Raw genomic sequence first — 16,561 nt, 5'->3', positions numbered from 1 at the left:
ATGTGAATTTACAAGTCAACGCCCCCCACAAGTGTAATTCGCGAGATTACTTTAAAAAACAGCAACCCTAGATCTTTAGGGGATTTTACATAGTTTTTGCAAAGCTGCTCGATGGAATGGTTTAATGCTTTAAGAACAGATTTTTCCAGTTTTTTGGACCATGCTGAAGCATTGCCAAGTTGTATCATTTGAGAATTCTTGGGATAGTCTCATATAGAAGGGGAAGCCTGCTGATTTGCCCAGTCCATTAAGATGACATTGCAAGAAATTAATAAGAATCTTTCATATAAAATAACATTTACTGAGATTTATAGTGGATATAAATGATTTGGGGGAAGACAGCTTATTAGCAGAAAGGTTCCTTTTTCACCTAATCACCAATTATTGTAACTTGGGGGGAAGCCAGCATGGCATCTTCTAACCTTCCTTTGTCATTGAGTGTCTTTCTCTGAGAGGGATACCCACCACTGACTTAGGGAGGCAGCAAGTGGCCAGCTGGGTCTCCATGTTCCTCACAATGATTTATCCATCAAAACTGATGGTAACAAGGAGCTCAAGAGGTGGACAGTCATCCACAGCTAGGAAATATTCCATGTGGAACTGTGCTTCCTTCCAAGAAGAGTAGGCAACCATGTGAATGTTCTAGAAAGAACCATAGAGGGAGCCCAGCATGGGCTCACAGAGAGGAGAGACCACCCATGCATGGGAGGCTGGTGGCTATTGACAGCCCCACATTCCACAGTGAGCTCTAACGGGTCTGGAGCCCGGCTCTGCTGACCCCAGCCCTTCCCAGCAGTGGGAAATGTGGCTCCCAGGTCCACTCCAGACTGCTCTCTGGGGTTTTCTTCTCTGGGTACTAATCACTAGGTAAGCAGAGACGCAACAACCAGTGTCTTCTCTCCCAGTGATCTTGTGGTTCATTTCTCCCACCTAACCCATTCATTCCTCCCCCTCAACATACTCTGGGAATTACTGTATTTTTCTCTGCGTGTTTATGCTGATTACATATTTGTTGCTCTTGTCTCCCATACGCCCTCCTTAAAGGGTGGGCATGGTCCCCTTCTTCACTATGCATTATCTGGAGTGTCTAACTTGCAGGACTTTGTGCCCAGAGGGGGTGTGGTAAAGGCTTGTTTACCAACTTTTCAATTTCTCTGTGTACCCTGTCTTCTACCCTGGGAGCTAGCCTGAATCAAACCTTCGATGGAGTCTGGAGAAGGCAGTCCAGGTCAATGCCATTCCAGATAATACGTTTCTCCTATGACTGAAGCACAGGGTAAGGCTCTTTAAATGAATAAGACATAGTCTGTGCCTTCCAGAGCCTTTCAGACCAGAGGAGGCATTTGCAGCTTTGCTCTTAACACGCTCTGCTGGGTCCAATTAGTTGTGAAAGGTGTCATCAGCGATTTGTTGCTACTAATAAAGTAATAAATGGGGAAGAGTTATTTTAAAAGTAAATTTCAGTGGATTCAGACATTTTTCGAATAATCCTTCATAAATTTTCTAGGATTATTGATGAGTGTGAAACTTTTGAGTTCATAACTTTTTTTTTTTTTTTTTGGTCTCTTTTTTCACACCCCAATGGACCAATAGAAGGCATGGTTGCCTCATTCTGGCAGAGGCGTAAGTAAGATGGATAGTGAAGGATGATGTATGGCAACCAGCTTGACAGCTCTGACCCCACACCTTTCTCACCAGTGCAAAGGAAGGTTATTTGAATGCAAGGCATGAGGGTAATGTTATCACAGATACCATCTGATTATAGGAAGAGGGAGGTAAATTCTGCTGGGGAAGGAAAGGGATTGAATGAAGTTCTTGGATAGGACAGATCAAAATTGAATCTTGAAAGGCATTCTCAACTTGGGCAGAGAGCTCTGGGGAGCGGGGTCCACCAGCAGTAAGATTTAGGCAAAGTTGCCACAAGGGAAAGTTTGGAAAGTGTTCAGGACCCTATGAGTAGTCCAGCATGGGAAGAAAGATGGTGAGGAGGGATCTAGACTAAGTTGGGGAAAATCTTGAAGGGTTATTGGTGGAAGATGGAGGTGTTTAGACTTTATGCTGTATGTAGTGGAAAAACATCCACATTTTTCAAATTTGGCACATTAACATGTATAATTCTGTGTGCCGGACACATAGACTAGTTCTTAAAGTGTCCTGGAAGGGTTTAGACACATTTGTCTGCTTTTGGCAGCTATGTTTATTTCTAAACAGCATAGTGGTTAACTGGCTCTAGAGCCAGTTAATTTGGGTTCAAAAACTGGCTCGCTTATTAACTATAGACCTGGCTTCACCATGCCTGAGATTCTTCATCTGTAATATGGGGATAATAAAAGTGCTTATTTCACGTATTTGCTACTAATTATTAGAGGTATTAAAATGTAAGTGCTTAGTATTAAGTGGGTGAAAATATATCTTAGCTCAGAATAAGCACTAAGTACCTGCCAGCCGCAGTACTATTATCTTTGCTGAGGGATACCTGGGTGGCTAGTTGGTTAAGCATCTGCCTTCAGCTCAGATCATGATCCTGGAGTCCTGGGATCCAGCCCCAAGTTGGGGCCCTGCTCAAGTGGGAGCCTGCTTCTCTCCCTCTCCTCTCCGTTCATGCTCTCTTGATATCCCTGTCTATCTCTCTGTCAAATAAGTAAATAAAATCTTAAAAATAAAAATCCTGTTATCTTTGCTGAGTAAGTACATGCGTGTTCTCTGATTATTTCCTGATGATGTAAATGAAATAGGACACATCTTAATGAATCAATCCATATTTCTTTTTTTAAAATGATTTTGTTCATTTATTTATTTAAGAGAGAGAAAGAGACAGAGACAGAGAGAAAATGAGGGGAGGACCAGAGGGAGAGAGACAAGCAGACTCCATGGTGAGCACATAGCCTGGTGAGGGGCTCGATCTCACAACTCTGGCCTCATGACCTGAACCAAAATCAAGAGTTAGTCGCTCAACAAACTGAGCCACCTAGGTGCTCCTCAAACCATATTTCTTAAGTGATCATTGGAATCACTGTGTTACGTTCTGCGAGGGATATAGAGAAGGAAGTTGGGCGCACAACACCCTCAAGCATGTTTCAGTCCAAAGAGAATAAAAAAGACCAAGTGGGGAAAAGCTGAGCAATAGCAAAGCAAAGCTGCACCAGTTTACCAGCTAGCACAATGCTGCACCAGAGGAAGGGCATTACAGAACACTTCTCCAAGAGTTTGGAGACGAGGTGATAGCATGTAGGCTGGAGTGCTTTGGGAGATCTTTAAGGAATGAGGAGGAATTTGATCCGGGGGTAGGAATCAGATATTCCGGGAAGAGAAGGAGGGGCATCTAACAAGGTTCTGGGTGTTTATTTGTCATTTTTCCCACTCTTTTAGTCATACATTGGTTGGTGGTTTAAGGTGTTCTTAAAATTTTCTCAGGTTCCATGCATCTATGCTTCTCGGGCCTTCTTTCTCTTTGGGGCATCTTCCTGGTTCCCACGGTGGGGCTCTGTATAACTGTGCGTTCAAGGGCACCTGGGTGGCTTAGTGGTTGAGCATCTGCCTTTGGTTCAGGTCGTGATCCCTGGGTCCTGGGATCAAGTTTTACATCAGAGTCCCCACAGGGAGCCTGCTTCTCCCTCCGCCTGTGTCTCTGCCTCTCTCTGTGTGTCTCTCATGAATAATTAAATAAAATCTTTTTAAAAAAATAACTGTGCATTCAAGAAATGATCCTTCTCCAGTTTAGAAATTGTAAATATGGCCATAGGATTTATCTCTTAGAAATCAATTAATCTGTGCAGAAAGATCTTTGCATGTTTTATACTTTTGAGAAACACTTTTCCCTCTTCCCCAAATCCCTTTTTCTGTTAATTGGTCAGTAGCTGCTGGTAAGCAAATCCCCATTTATTCCACCAACTACTTTAAAAAGTCCCTGAAAAGCTTTGCATAAGAAGCTCCACTGATTTGGCCAAAGAGGGGAGGAACAGGGGAAAAGGAATCAGGAGGGGATACCATTGTTCAATTTTCTCAATAACAGAGACCAGGAAGCCAAATATAAAAGAAATGGAACTCAGGAATATCTGAAATGGGTGGTTGTCAAGAAAATGTTACATTCAGTCTTTGCTATTTGTTGCACGTGAATATTCTTATTTTACTCATCCTGATTTCCTCTGAAGGAGATAAATGATGTGGGGGGAGGGTCTGTACATAATGTGAGTCAGGTGGCCTTAACTACACATACATGTCTGCTGGGGGCCTACGCCAGCAGAACCCGGAGGAGCAGAGTACAGTAAAGGACAGGGGGTCATCGGGACAGCAGTGGACAACAATGGGAAGCACACGCAGAAGAGTCCATGAGCAAGCATCTCTGGGACATGCTCTTCATTCAGCAGTGCAGAGTCTTTCAATGGACAAAGGGCCCAGACAGAGAAAAAGGAGTAGGATATCTGGAAGAAATAAGAGTTATTGGACCAAGAATCAGAGGCAGGAGTGGGAGAGAATTCTGAATAAAGCAGACTGCTCTCCATGATGTGGTGGGCATCATCCAATCAGTTGAAGACCTGGAGAGAACCAAAGGCTGACCTCCCTGGAGCAAGAAGGAACTCGGCCAGCAGATGGCCTTTGGACTTCTTCTGCAACATGTCTCCCCCTGGTTCACCAGGCGATTGTTTTTGAACTTGAACTGGCCTCACCAAGCCCCACAAATATGTGAGCCAATTCTTTAAAACAAATTGGTCTCTCTCTGGAGAATCTCAATGAGTACAGTGGCACAGTAGGTATTCCATGCATTTCTCTCCTTGCTCTTTTTTTTTTCCCTCTCACTTTGTTCTTAAAAACACTATTCAAGTTCATAAAGCTACTCAGTGGCAGAGACAATATTCAAATCCACCTCTGTATAAGTACCGCGCACTAACTGATTGCGCCACTGGAGCTCCAATCAAACAAACATTGTATGGTCTCATTCATTTGGGGAATATAAAAAGTAGTGAAAGGGAATAAAGGGGAAAGGAGAAAAAATGAGTGGGAAATATCAGAAAAGGAGACAGAACATGAAGACTCCTAACTCTGGGAAATGAACTAGGGGTGGTGGAAGGGGAGGTGGGCGGGGGGTGGGGATGACTGGGTGACGGGCACTGAGGGGGGCACTTGATGGGATGAGCACTGGATGTTATTCTATATGTTGGCAAATTGAACACCAATAAAAAATAAATTTATTAAAACAAAAACAAAAACAAAAACAAATCCACTTCTGTGTGACTTCAAACCCCATATTCTGTTCACCAAAGATATACTCCTTAAGACCCAAGGAAGGGCTTTTGAAAAACTAAAACTTGAATCCCTGCCTTCTGGTCGGTCTGGAGATTCTACTGGAACCTAATAGGAGACCTAAGCAAGGCTCAAGTAACTGGGCTCGCTGCCTCACTGGGCTGTGCTGTACAAAACACAGCTGGCCTCCAAGGCTGAGAAAACACAGCCTCGGGTCCTCGCCAGCTTGGGTTGGCTGGAATCAGGGTGACCTGATCCTTCTGAGCCCTTCAGCTTCAGTGGAAGGAGAGGTGATGTTTCTTTCCATCCCAGGTGCCTGGAAGTTCAGCTGGGGAGTCCATTATCCCAGCCACAGCCTGCCAAAGAGATGCTCTGCTTTTCTGTTCCTTCTCAATATTTCCTGGCAGTAGATTCCCCCTTTATTCCTGCCCCTCTCTATCTAAACGGGACCTGGACCGCACAGGGGGAAAGGGAGTGAATTCAGGGTCCGTGATATAATAGGAGAGGGGTTATTGGATTGAGGAATGACAATCCTCTCCCTTATTAATCTCCCCTACTTAGGACCAAGAAGCAGAAGGCCTGAGATAAGGAGGCAATTTTCTCATGATTCCTTTCTGCCTGTTGGCAGCGTGAGTGGCAGGACTATAAAATCGGAGTAGGTTTTTCCAATTGCTTTGGGCAGCAGAGTGAGTCCCCACTGTTACATGCCTGAATTCTCCACTTCAGGAAATCGGGGCCAGCTGCTCGACAGCCAGCGGCTGAGAAATATGGGGGTGCCACTTGGTGTGTGAGAAGCACACAATCCCACCGCTCTAATTGCCTGAGGGCTCCTTTGAACGTTGGAAAAAGAAAAGAGGAAGGAAAGCACTGTGGTTTTTAAATTATTTTTCTTATGTGGTTTTCTTTCAGGGAATTCTGCGATGGAACCGTGAATAAATGAGAACGATCTTTAAAATATTCAGTATACCAGAAGTTATGTGCTCCAAGGAGTATTACACATTATAAATCTTATCAGTGCAATCATCTTGACTACATGCTTATTCTAAATCTTTGGTGGGGTGTGCATCTCTTCTGTAGTCAGGTCTTTGCCTTCAGAAGCCCAGACTTTCATCATCACAGAGGAAACAGATTAATTATATCTCATGTGTCAATAACCGTAAATGGGGGATCCCTGGGTGGCGCAGCGGTTTGGCGCCTGCCTTTGGCCCAGGGAGCGATCCTGGAGACCCGGGATCGAATCCCACGTCGGGCTCCCGGTGCATGGAGCCTGCTTCTCCCTCTGCCTGTGTCTCTGCCTCTCTCTCTCTCTCTGTGACTATCATAAATAAATAAAAAAAAAAAAAATAACTGTAAATGGGCTACCTATCAAGGTGTTGAAAATATGGCTGGATTACAAAGGGAAACCTAACTATCAGTTGATTAAAGATATATGTTTATAATAAACTAGCTCATAGAGGTTGACCATAAAACCTGGGAAAAGGCATGCTAGGCAAATGTAAGTTAACAGAAAGTATGAATCTTCACTTAGTGTCAGACAAGATTAAAGCCAAGGCAAAGAGCATTAAATGAAACAAAGAAGAATGCTTTACATTTATAAAGAGAATCACATTTATGATCTAACAAATACGTTCCATGAGGCCAGGAAGATTTGATTTCTTTCTGTTTTCCTTTTAAAGATTTTGTTTTATTTTTAATTTTTTAATTAAAAAAATTTAAAGATTTTATTTATTTATTCATGAGAGAGAGAGAGAGAGAGAGGCAGAGACACAGGCAGAGGGAGAAGCAGGCTCTATGCAGGGAGCCTGATGTGGGACTCGATCCTGGGTCTCCAGGATCACGTCCTCTGAAGGCAGCACGAAACTGCTGATCCACCCAGGCTAACCAATTTTTAAAAAAAATTTTAAGAGCGAGAGAGAGAGAGTTTGAGCAAGGAGAGAGGTAGAGGGAGAGAGTGAGAGAGAATCTTAAGTAGGCTCCATTCTCAGTACAGAACCCATCTCACGACCCAGAGATCATGACCTGATCCGAAATCAAGAGTTGGATGCTAAACCGACTGAGCCATGCAGGTGCCCCTTAAAGATTTTATTTTTAAGTAATCTCTACACCCAACGTGGGACTTGAACTCACAACCTGAGATCAAGAGTCACATGCTCTACTAGCTGAGCCAGTCAGGCACCCCCAAATTAGTATTTGAGAGACTTTAAAAATTAGGTGATTTCAAATTAAAAAACACTCCATTTTTCCAGTTTCTCTTGTAAAATCAGAAAATCTGGCAATACTGGGCCTGAATGTTCATGTCACATCCATTAGTCAGGCAGGAGTTGGCAAGCTGTGTCCCATGGGCCGAGTCCAGCCCTCTATCCAAAGAAATCCACACCAAGGACAGTTATGCCAAGACACATAATATAAGGTCAGTATAGCAAAATCAATTGTATTTCTATGTAATACCAAGAGATTATTAGAAAATAATGTTTAAAAATCATATTTTTATGCTGGCATCAGAAACATTAAAAAAACAAGAATGCATCTAACCAAAATTCTAATATCTTTTCATAGAAAACTACAAACATACCATTGTATTAGTTTCCTGGGTCTACCATTACAGATTACCGAAAACTAGGTAGCAGGCTTAAATGAAGCTCTCTTGTTAAGAAACAAAATTTAGTCCCCTACATGCAGACTTTTTAAACCCAAAATGCTTTTGGAACAGATTTAAGGCCATTCCAGATGCAAGGAAGAGAAGTAAATTCATACATACAATAGATGCTTTAGGGTATTAGGGCTTAATTCCATGTGGGATCCCTGGTTGAGAAGTGTTGTCAGATTAGTCTCTCCTAGAAGTATGGTGGGAAGTTGAGGGGAGAAAGCCAGAGTTCATATCCTACCCAGTCCTCCCAGCTGCCCTTTGACCCTATTAGCAGTACAGTCACTTATTTCCAGATACTGGAGAGTCAGTTTTCAACATTCAAGAGGTAATTGTGCCCTAAAACATAATTGTGTACTTAAGAGCTTCTTTTTTCCCTTCTTTCTCAGAATAGACTCTGAGATGTTGGCTGTACTTGGATTTCCTTCTCTCATTCTGTAGCACTCACTTCTCGGGCTGGATAATGTTTTCTATTTAGGAATCACAATTGAAGAAGTGGTTAAGCCACTTACGCTTCCAGGGACTATTGTTTGAGCATTTCCAATGAGGGCTAAGCTAAGAAGGGAATCACAAGGGGCCTAAGTGTTTACAAAGTAGGTATCTATAGCAGATTGCCTGCATCTGGGCATTTATAGACTTACATGAGGATGATGGTCCCTTCTCTTTCACCCCACTCTTCCTTAGTTCCACCTCTTAGGTCAGTAATGGCCATTGTAATTGGGGAGCAGTCTAGAGACTAAACCTACCCTTGCTATATGTACTCCATGGCCATCATCATGGCCTTAGAGCCCTAAGAAGTTTCAATAACAGTCTGACCTGGCAGTGACTGTGGTTACATAAGACTCACACAGTGGGGGCTTCGTACGGGTTAGCTCTTCAATGAACTTGAGCAGACCAACACAGAACAGAAGACTAGAAGAAGGAGGGAAGACTGCTGGACACACAGAAGCGGAGAGAGGGGGGGGTTCCTTTCTCTGGAGAGTGACCCAGAGATATAACACTCTTTCAGCTTAATAGTCTGCAGGCATGTGTATGAGAGAATGTCCTAGACCTTCATCACCTAAGAAAGAAGATAAGCCTTCATTTCCATGGGATTCTGGACTGGGTTAACGTTAAAGCATCCCACACAGGTCAGTCATTGTTATGCAGATTGGGGTGCTCAACCATGTTCCTCTGCTAATGGCTGGTGAAGATCCTAGCTCACTTCTGAGAGGCTTCCGTACCCACAAGGCTCTGAACGTTAAATGTATAATAGTGGGTTATAGTCTCAATAGTGGGACTGTGATTCATTCCTATGACAATCCTTTAATTTGCCGGCCAAAATATATGTGTGGAATGGGGATAATGTTTCAGAAGTGGCCTTATGCTGGTGCAGAATAGGCACGAAGGAAGGCAGTTCCTTATCTCTGTCAGTTGTAGGAGGCATGAGTCAAAAATGGATTTTTATCTTATCTTTGTATCATTTAAGAAATATTTATTGAGTACGTACTAGGTTCTGGGGAATGTGATGGCAACTATAACCTCAAGGAGCACTCAATGTAGTTAGGAAGATAGACATGCAAACCAATAGTCGAAATGTCATGGGATAGGGTTCATTAGATCAGGGAAAACATCAGAGTTTCTGTGAATGCAGAGATGCTGGAATGGAGTTCAATAAAATGAGTGGAGGAAACAGGATGTGCAAAGGAATGATCAGAAAGACCCAGATGTGTTTAGAGTAGTAATTAGGTAAGGCCAGGCAAGAAGACAGTTGGAGAGAGAGAGAGGAGAGTGAGAGAGAGAGAGAGACAGGCAGAGAGAGAGAGAGAGAAGCTAGATTGCAGGTACATGTGTGGTGCTGGGTGGTAGGCTGAGAGAGGACATCAGATCTTGAAGCTGGAAAGACATGTAGAAGGTCTCTAAAAATCATATTATAGAATTCTGACTCTCAGAGCCAGTATGTACACTCAGAAAGCTGGTTCTTGAGACCAAGAAAATCACTGGAATCATGATTTCCTTTTGGAATTGGTTGGTGACATCATTCCACGCTTCAGAAGCAAATGGTTGTGAAGGAGGGTGGCTCAACCAGCATACCCCTAAAGGCGCTAAGAAGGAATTTTGTCCACCAGCCCATAATACCCTGCTATTCAAAGGCAATCCAAGAAGTGTTGAAATTATATATATATATTTTCCTCTTCAGGTTTTTAAAGACTTGACTTATCCAGCTACAGTTTGGTTTTTTTTGGGTTTTGTTTTTGTTTTTTTAATCGATGAAGAGGGACCAAAACCTTACCATGAGACCTTATGTAAATTATCTAATCCCGCTAAGCTCTTGTGTTTTCTCAGCTTTGAGGATACTAATGGTCTCCTCCACCCGAGAGTTTCTGAGAAGATTTTATGAGAAAGTCTATGTAAGATACTTAGCACAGTGCCTAGAACATAGCAGAAATGTGATCAATGATGAACTATTATGGGGGTTTGGTTTTAAAAAAATCTATCAATTGATTGTGCCTCTTCGATCCTGTACCCTTGACCCTCTCTAAAACATCCTATTGGCTTGATCTCATTTTCAAACCTTATCTCTCTTCAAGGGAAGTTGAGTCTAAAATGTAGTTGGGAAACTGAATTAGGATCTCTTCTGCATGAAGGTCATGTTCTGATAAACCCAATCCAACTGTATTCCAGTTATGAGGGTGAATCAGGATGATGAGCAAAGAGCTTGGGAATCCTGGCATGAGATCTGTCCACAGGTTGCTGCAGCTGGTATAAATAGCTATGAATTGCCAGATGATTTGCTAAGGCACCACACCCTATATGAGGGGGGTACATATCCCTGCTAAGGGAAGGCAGCTAAAAGAAAACATTGTACTATGGAAAGAGCAAAGGGCATGTTCCATGGACAGCAAGAGCCAGTGAAAAGGCAAGGCTCACCTTCTACATCCTTGGAATGGCTGGCGAATATGCCCTTGAGCTTCACAGATGGCGAGTCTGAGAACAAGGAATGCAATGTCCTTGGAGAGTGGCTGCTGGGTGATTGATGAGGTAGGGACTCCACAGCTGTACAGAGCCATCGGCCCCTCCCGGGAAAGCTCAGAGACTTGCAATAGTCAAAGCACGTGACCCCTTGCAGAGTGAGCAATAACACAAAGATATGCAAATGGACAACATGGCCTAGAAAGATGGCTCTCTCCCACTGGCCTTTCAAAGGTTTTGGGATAGATCTCAATCTCACCCTTTTAACACGCTTTTTGGAGTTTTTCTATTTTGGTCAGTGCCTATGATGATTATGAATGCCTTGGAAACTGGCAGAAAATGAAGTGATCTGGTTCTCTGAAATGCATGATGTTGGGAAATGGCTTCATGGCAGAGACTGGACATGTAGAGAGAGCTCAGAAGTTGGCTGCCATTTCTGTTCTGGTAGGGGGTAAGGGCAAGGAGAAGAAAAGGAATGGTAAATGCTATTTTTGTTGAGAGCATGTCAATACCTACCATCTGCTAGGTATTGCCCAATGTGTTTTTGGAGGTATTTTGTCAGTTAATCCTCAAGATAAGATACAGACAAGGGCTATGATCACTCCCATTTTGTGGATGATGAAACCAAAATTTAGAGAGCTCAAGTAAATCACTCTTGGTCACAGAGCTAGTATATGGTAGGATGGGGTCTTTGAACAGGATCTGATCCTGAAGGCTGTACCCTTAACCACTAAGCTAAACTATCGTGACTTTTATCCGACCTAGAGAAATACTGGTCTAAGCATGTTTCTTCAGGAGCAGCACTTATATCTTTGATGAATGTCCTTGACCTTGACTAAGCTTCTAAAGAAAGGAGTCCGTGTCTTGTTAGAATTTAGTGTCCCTGCACCTGGCTGGTGGCCCATACTTGATAGCTGATAAGTGTTAGTCAGCTGAACTGACTGAATTGATGAGTTCTTTTTTTTTTTTTATTTTAAACATTTTTTTTAAAATTTTTATTTATTTATGATAGTCAGAGAAAGAGAGAGAGAGAGGCAGAGACACAGGCAGAGGGAGAAGCAGGCTCCATGCACCGGGAGCCCGACGTGGGATTCGATCCCGGGTCTCCAGGACCGCGCCCTGGGCCAAAGGCAGGCGCTAAACCGCTGCGCCACCCAGGGATCCCTGAATTGATGAGTTCTATATGACATTTTCTGAAAGCTCGCCTTGCAATTTAAGAAACGTGGTCCCTTTACATTCGTGCGAACAACAAAAATCACAAACCTCCCTCAAGAATTAGAATCCAATTCAATTAAAAAACATGACTTATTTATTTCTGGCAAGGAGTTGAAGTGAGAAACATTGTCCTTCTCCCCATCTATTTGCCATAAATTATTAACTTGCATGGTGCCTGATATGAATTTGTATTAAGTAACTGTGGCTTAAAAATATTTGTGAAATCATCAATGTATTCTTTACAAGACTTGACTTAAATATGTGAGGAGACAGGACTGCTGGCCACCAATGGAATGTTGTGGGAATCTGTTTAATGTGGGTTGTCACATTTGGGCAGTTATCAAGCCCAGGAGTTGTTTGGGACAAAACTCAGACCTTTATCTATAATTGTGTAAGTACCAGTGGCTCTGATCAAGATGAAAGTGTGTTTCTCCCCTGGGTATGCTGGTAAACATCTAACAAAGAGCTCTCTTGAAAATAAAAAAAGCCCTAGTTTGTAGCATTGGCTTGTTTGTGTAATTTAATATTCACTCCATGGTTGATTTTAATTCCATTGAAGATGGAACTGAAAAGAGATGTACATAATCTTGTCTCTTGAAATGGTTTAAATGGCCTCTAACATATCACTTATTCCTCTAGAACTTCTATCCTGGTCTATGTGGGATTCCCCTCACTATCTATGCATAGTGGGTGCTGGGCTGGTTCCACTATTATGGCTTTTTGTCTACTGAACCAGATGCTTAGGATTAGGCTTCAGATTCATAGGCTGTGCAATTTCCTGTGATGTTTTATCCTGGACAGAGTAGTAGCTAGAAGGTCCCTGAGAGTCCATATAGCCCAAGACTTTACAAATAAACAATCATGAGGATGGTGGGAGCAGAGTACACCCAGTCTTCATGGTCATCTGTCCAGAGTGAGAAATGCCCACCATTTAGGGACCAATGGGTGGAGGAAGGAGCCATGTCAACCATCAGATGTAGGTTGAGTGGGGAGGTTCTGCAAGCTGCCTTGATGAACTCTTACAGGCAGCATTTGTCCTCTTCCATCCTTGAATCCCCAGAATCCTTGGCTTGGAAGCTTCTGTGTAGTTTAGTAAACTGTCATGTGCTAGACCCACGAGGCGACTGATGCCCAGACCTTCTGCCAAGGAGCAGAGCATAAAAACTCTGTGCTACACACACAGAATGGTGATCTGTCCTTCGTGCTAAGGGCTCAGAGAGGAGCATGCCTGAATCAGACAGCATGCCTAAATCAGACTGAGCTGTGTGGGGGTGGTAGTCAGGGAGGGCTTCTTGAAGAAGGGAGGCCCAAATGAACTCTTAAAGGATGAGTTTCTTTCTTCACAGCTCACTAGATAGGACTCAAGTCATTCAAGTTAGTTGGACTCTCATTCCTTAAAATCTTCATAAAGGAGTCTCTTTCATCTGCTTTGGACCCCAGGCTCCAGGAAATAAGAAGCATTTGGTAGGATTGTCTCTAGATGAAGCTATTAATAGTCCTATAAATATAATGAATTTTTGTTGGGGGAATTTACTAGTTCTTAAAAGAATATTTCTGATCAGCAGATATCAAATTTCTAACAGAAAAGGGGCCGAGGGCTGATCCTATAAATTCCCCTTGCCCTTTCAGACTTAACCAATTATAATTGTTTAAAGAAGAATGAAGATTATTATTGCAAAATGAAAGTTTACAAGAGCCACTAAATGAAGACAAGTCTTCCCAAGGCTCATGAAGAAGCCAGAGTGAATCATCCAGGATGGGATGATCACCTTGTCCAGTAGGTTTATTCCTCTATGTCAGTATGCTCTTCTGAGATGAGTTGGAGAACTTCCACAGAGTTTGAGAACTAACACATGCATGGTGGGTAAGGTCTTTGGCTACCAAAAGACTTCAAAGTAAGGACATGCTTCATCCCAGTTCCTATGAATATGGAAGATTACCAGGGGCAGTGTTGAAACTCTAGCTATGGTACAAAGCCGCCCACTCTTTAGGACAAATAAAAAGGATGAAGGGTGTGTTCTTAGGAAGAGTTAGGCTTTTATCACTGTAGAAAAAAGGATGACTGCCCCAGGGTGGTGGCTTTGGTTTGGGGGAGACCTGAAGAACGAGCTGTTTGTGTTTTGTGTGTGTGTGTTTTTTTTTTTTTTTTTTTTTTTTTTTACAAGAATATCCTAGTTACCAATTTGTCTTTCAAGGGACTGATGGTGGCCAAAGGACACTGCCGGAGGACTGGGAAGGGGAGGTCCCCACTGATGCCAATGGTGGGACAGCCAGAGAGGACTCAGGGTGGCCTTGAGTAGAGATGCCTGTGTGGTTTAAAGGGATGGGTGGGATGGGCCCATCAGAAGTCAGAGATAGTACTAGCTAATCTACTCTCTATTCCGTAATCTCAGGCTTGGAAAACTGCCATGGCACTTGGCTTTTGCCAACCATAGAGATGCCCTGGGAGACCCCCCAAATTCAACTAACTCTATGAAAATGAGTTCTGTGAGCTTTAGAATTCCTCTCAGTGGGGGGCAGTGCCTATATACCCAACCCTGTGTTGCAAAGAGATTATGACTTTATTCAGCATTTCTAAGAGGCTATTCTGGGGAATGTTATACTGATGATGTTGAGGGAGGGGTACTGTGGAAAAAAGTTATCTATGTTCAAGCAAGTCTGTAAAATATGTAGTTAAATAGAGTTAGAATGTTTATGTTCTACAAGCTTTTTCCAGGCTTCTCACCTGCTATCCTGAATTGTGGGTCCCTAACAGGGATATCTTAGGGACCCACAATATCTCAAAATTCAGGTTCTAATGTAAAAAGTAGGTGATGTTTCTACTTTGGGGTTACACTGGTAACACAACATCAACAGCACACTGCAGGCATGGATTTGTGTATTTTGAATAAGAACCAAACAAATGCCATATGTACAAAGAAAGGACTAGTGGGGGCAGGGGCAAAAGGGAGAGACTGGTGGCAGAGACTTAGAAGTCAGCCACCCCTGGTTGAGGGTTAAGTGCCCATGATTCTAATTCTGAATTACTGGGTGACCTTTGCAGGATCACTCAACATATCTGGTTCTGTTTCCCCACATGCAATGCAGAAATTTAAAAACTCTCAAACTTTTCTTACAAAATATTGCAAGCCTATTACACAAGCCAATGCTGTGAGAAGGTCTTGAGCTCTGTGGTCAAGTACATGGCCTAATGACAGGGCAGGATGCTGGCCATCAGCAGGATTAACTGAAGAGTTTGCTGGGCAGGCACAGAGAGCATCTCCTGCCAGGACTAGGGGGCAGCTGACATCCTGGGGTCAGGAGGAGGCAAGCCTGGTGTGCATGAACACTCGGGCAGGTATTCAGGTTGCATTCCTGGGTGTTAGTGGCTTCCATCCCCAAAGGACAACCCTGAAGACTTGAAAAGACAAGAGAACCCAGAACAATAATAAGCAGGTGGTCTCTCTTCTGCAGCCGGCAGACAAAACAGCCCAGCTGACCCTCGTGGGAGTCTCTCTTTCTATTTGTCCTGGGGCTTTCTTAGTCACTGGATGTTTTATAGGACTTGCCCAAGGGATTATTTGCTTAGAGCACAGCTAAATCCTACTAAAGGACGGGACTTCCAAGAAAGGACACATCTAAAAAGTGTTTTCTTGTTGGTTTTTCTTCCTCAGTTGGTGGTTATGGCAAGCTTGTGTACATTGGGCCCATAGGCGATATCCTTTGTCCTAATTTTATGATTCCTCATTTCCATTGCTGAGTCATCCATTGGGCTGTCTTGGAATCCCAGGGGAAAAAAAAAACCTGGAAGGAGGAGCCAGCAACAGGGCGGCCTGACCTTTTTGAATAGAGCAAGTTCGCCACCTTGAGTTGCAAGTGAGTACTGCCGGCCCTTGGGTGATGAGCAAAAATTGGGAGAGGGGACAAATGGGGCTGGTTCTCTTTCAAAACAGAACAGTAAGGCCTGGCCTACCTCTATGACATCCTGAATTTTTTAAAAAGATTTTTATGTATTTATTCATGAGGGACACAGAGAGGCCGAGACATAGGCAGAAGGAGAAGGAGGCTATCCGCAGGCAGCCCGATGTGGGACTTGATCCCAGGACCCCGGGATCATGAACTGAGCCAAAGGCAGACCCTCAACCACTGAGCCATCCAGGTGCCCACATCCTGAATTATCTTTAAGAAGACCTAGTGTAGGGATCCCTGGGTGGTGCAGCGGTTTAGCGCCTGCCTTTGGCCCAGGGCGCGATCCTGGAGACCCGGGATCGAATCCCAGGTCGGGCTCCCGGTACATGGAGCCTGCTTTTCCCTCTGCCTATGTCTCTGCCTCTCTCTCTCTCTGACTATCATAAATAAAAATTTTTAAAAAATTAAATAAAAGAAGACCTAGTGTACCAGTCACAGTTGTTCAGGGGAACATAACCAATAGAATATATATGTATACGACTAAGAGATTAGGCAGGAGTTGATGTTAGGGTCTTGAGGCAAAATTTCTTCATTTCTAGGAAACCTTGGTTTTTGCCCTTA

This window comes from Canis lupus, chromosome 9 (assembly GCF_011100685.1).
Source record: "Canis lupus familiaris isolate Mischka breed German Shepherd chromosome 9, alternate assembly UU_Cfam_GSD_1.0, whole genome shotgun sequence".
Taxonomy (NCBI): Eukaryota; Metazoa; Chordata; class Mammalia; order Carnivora; family Canidae; genus Canis; species Canis lupus.
This window is presented reverse-complemented; position numbering follows the sequence as displayed.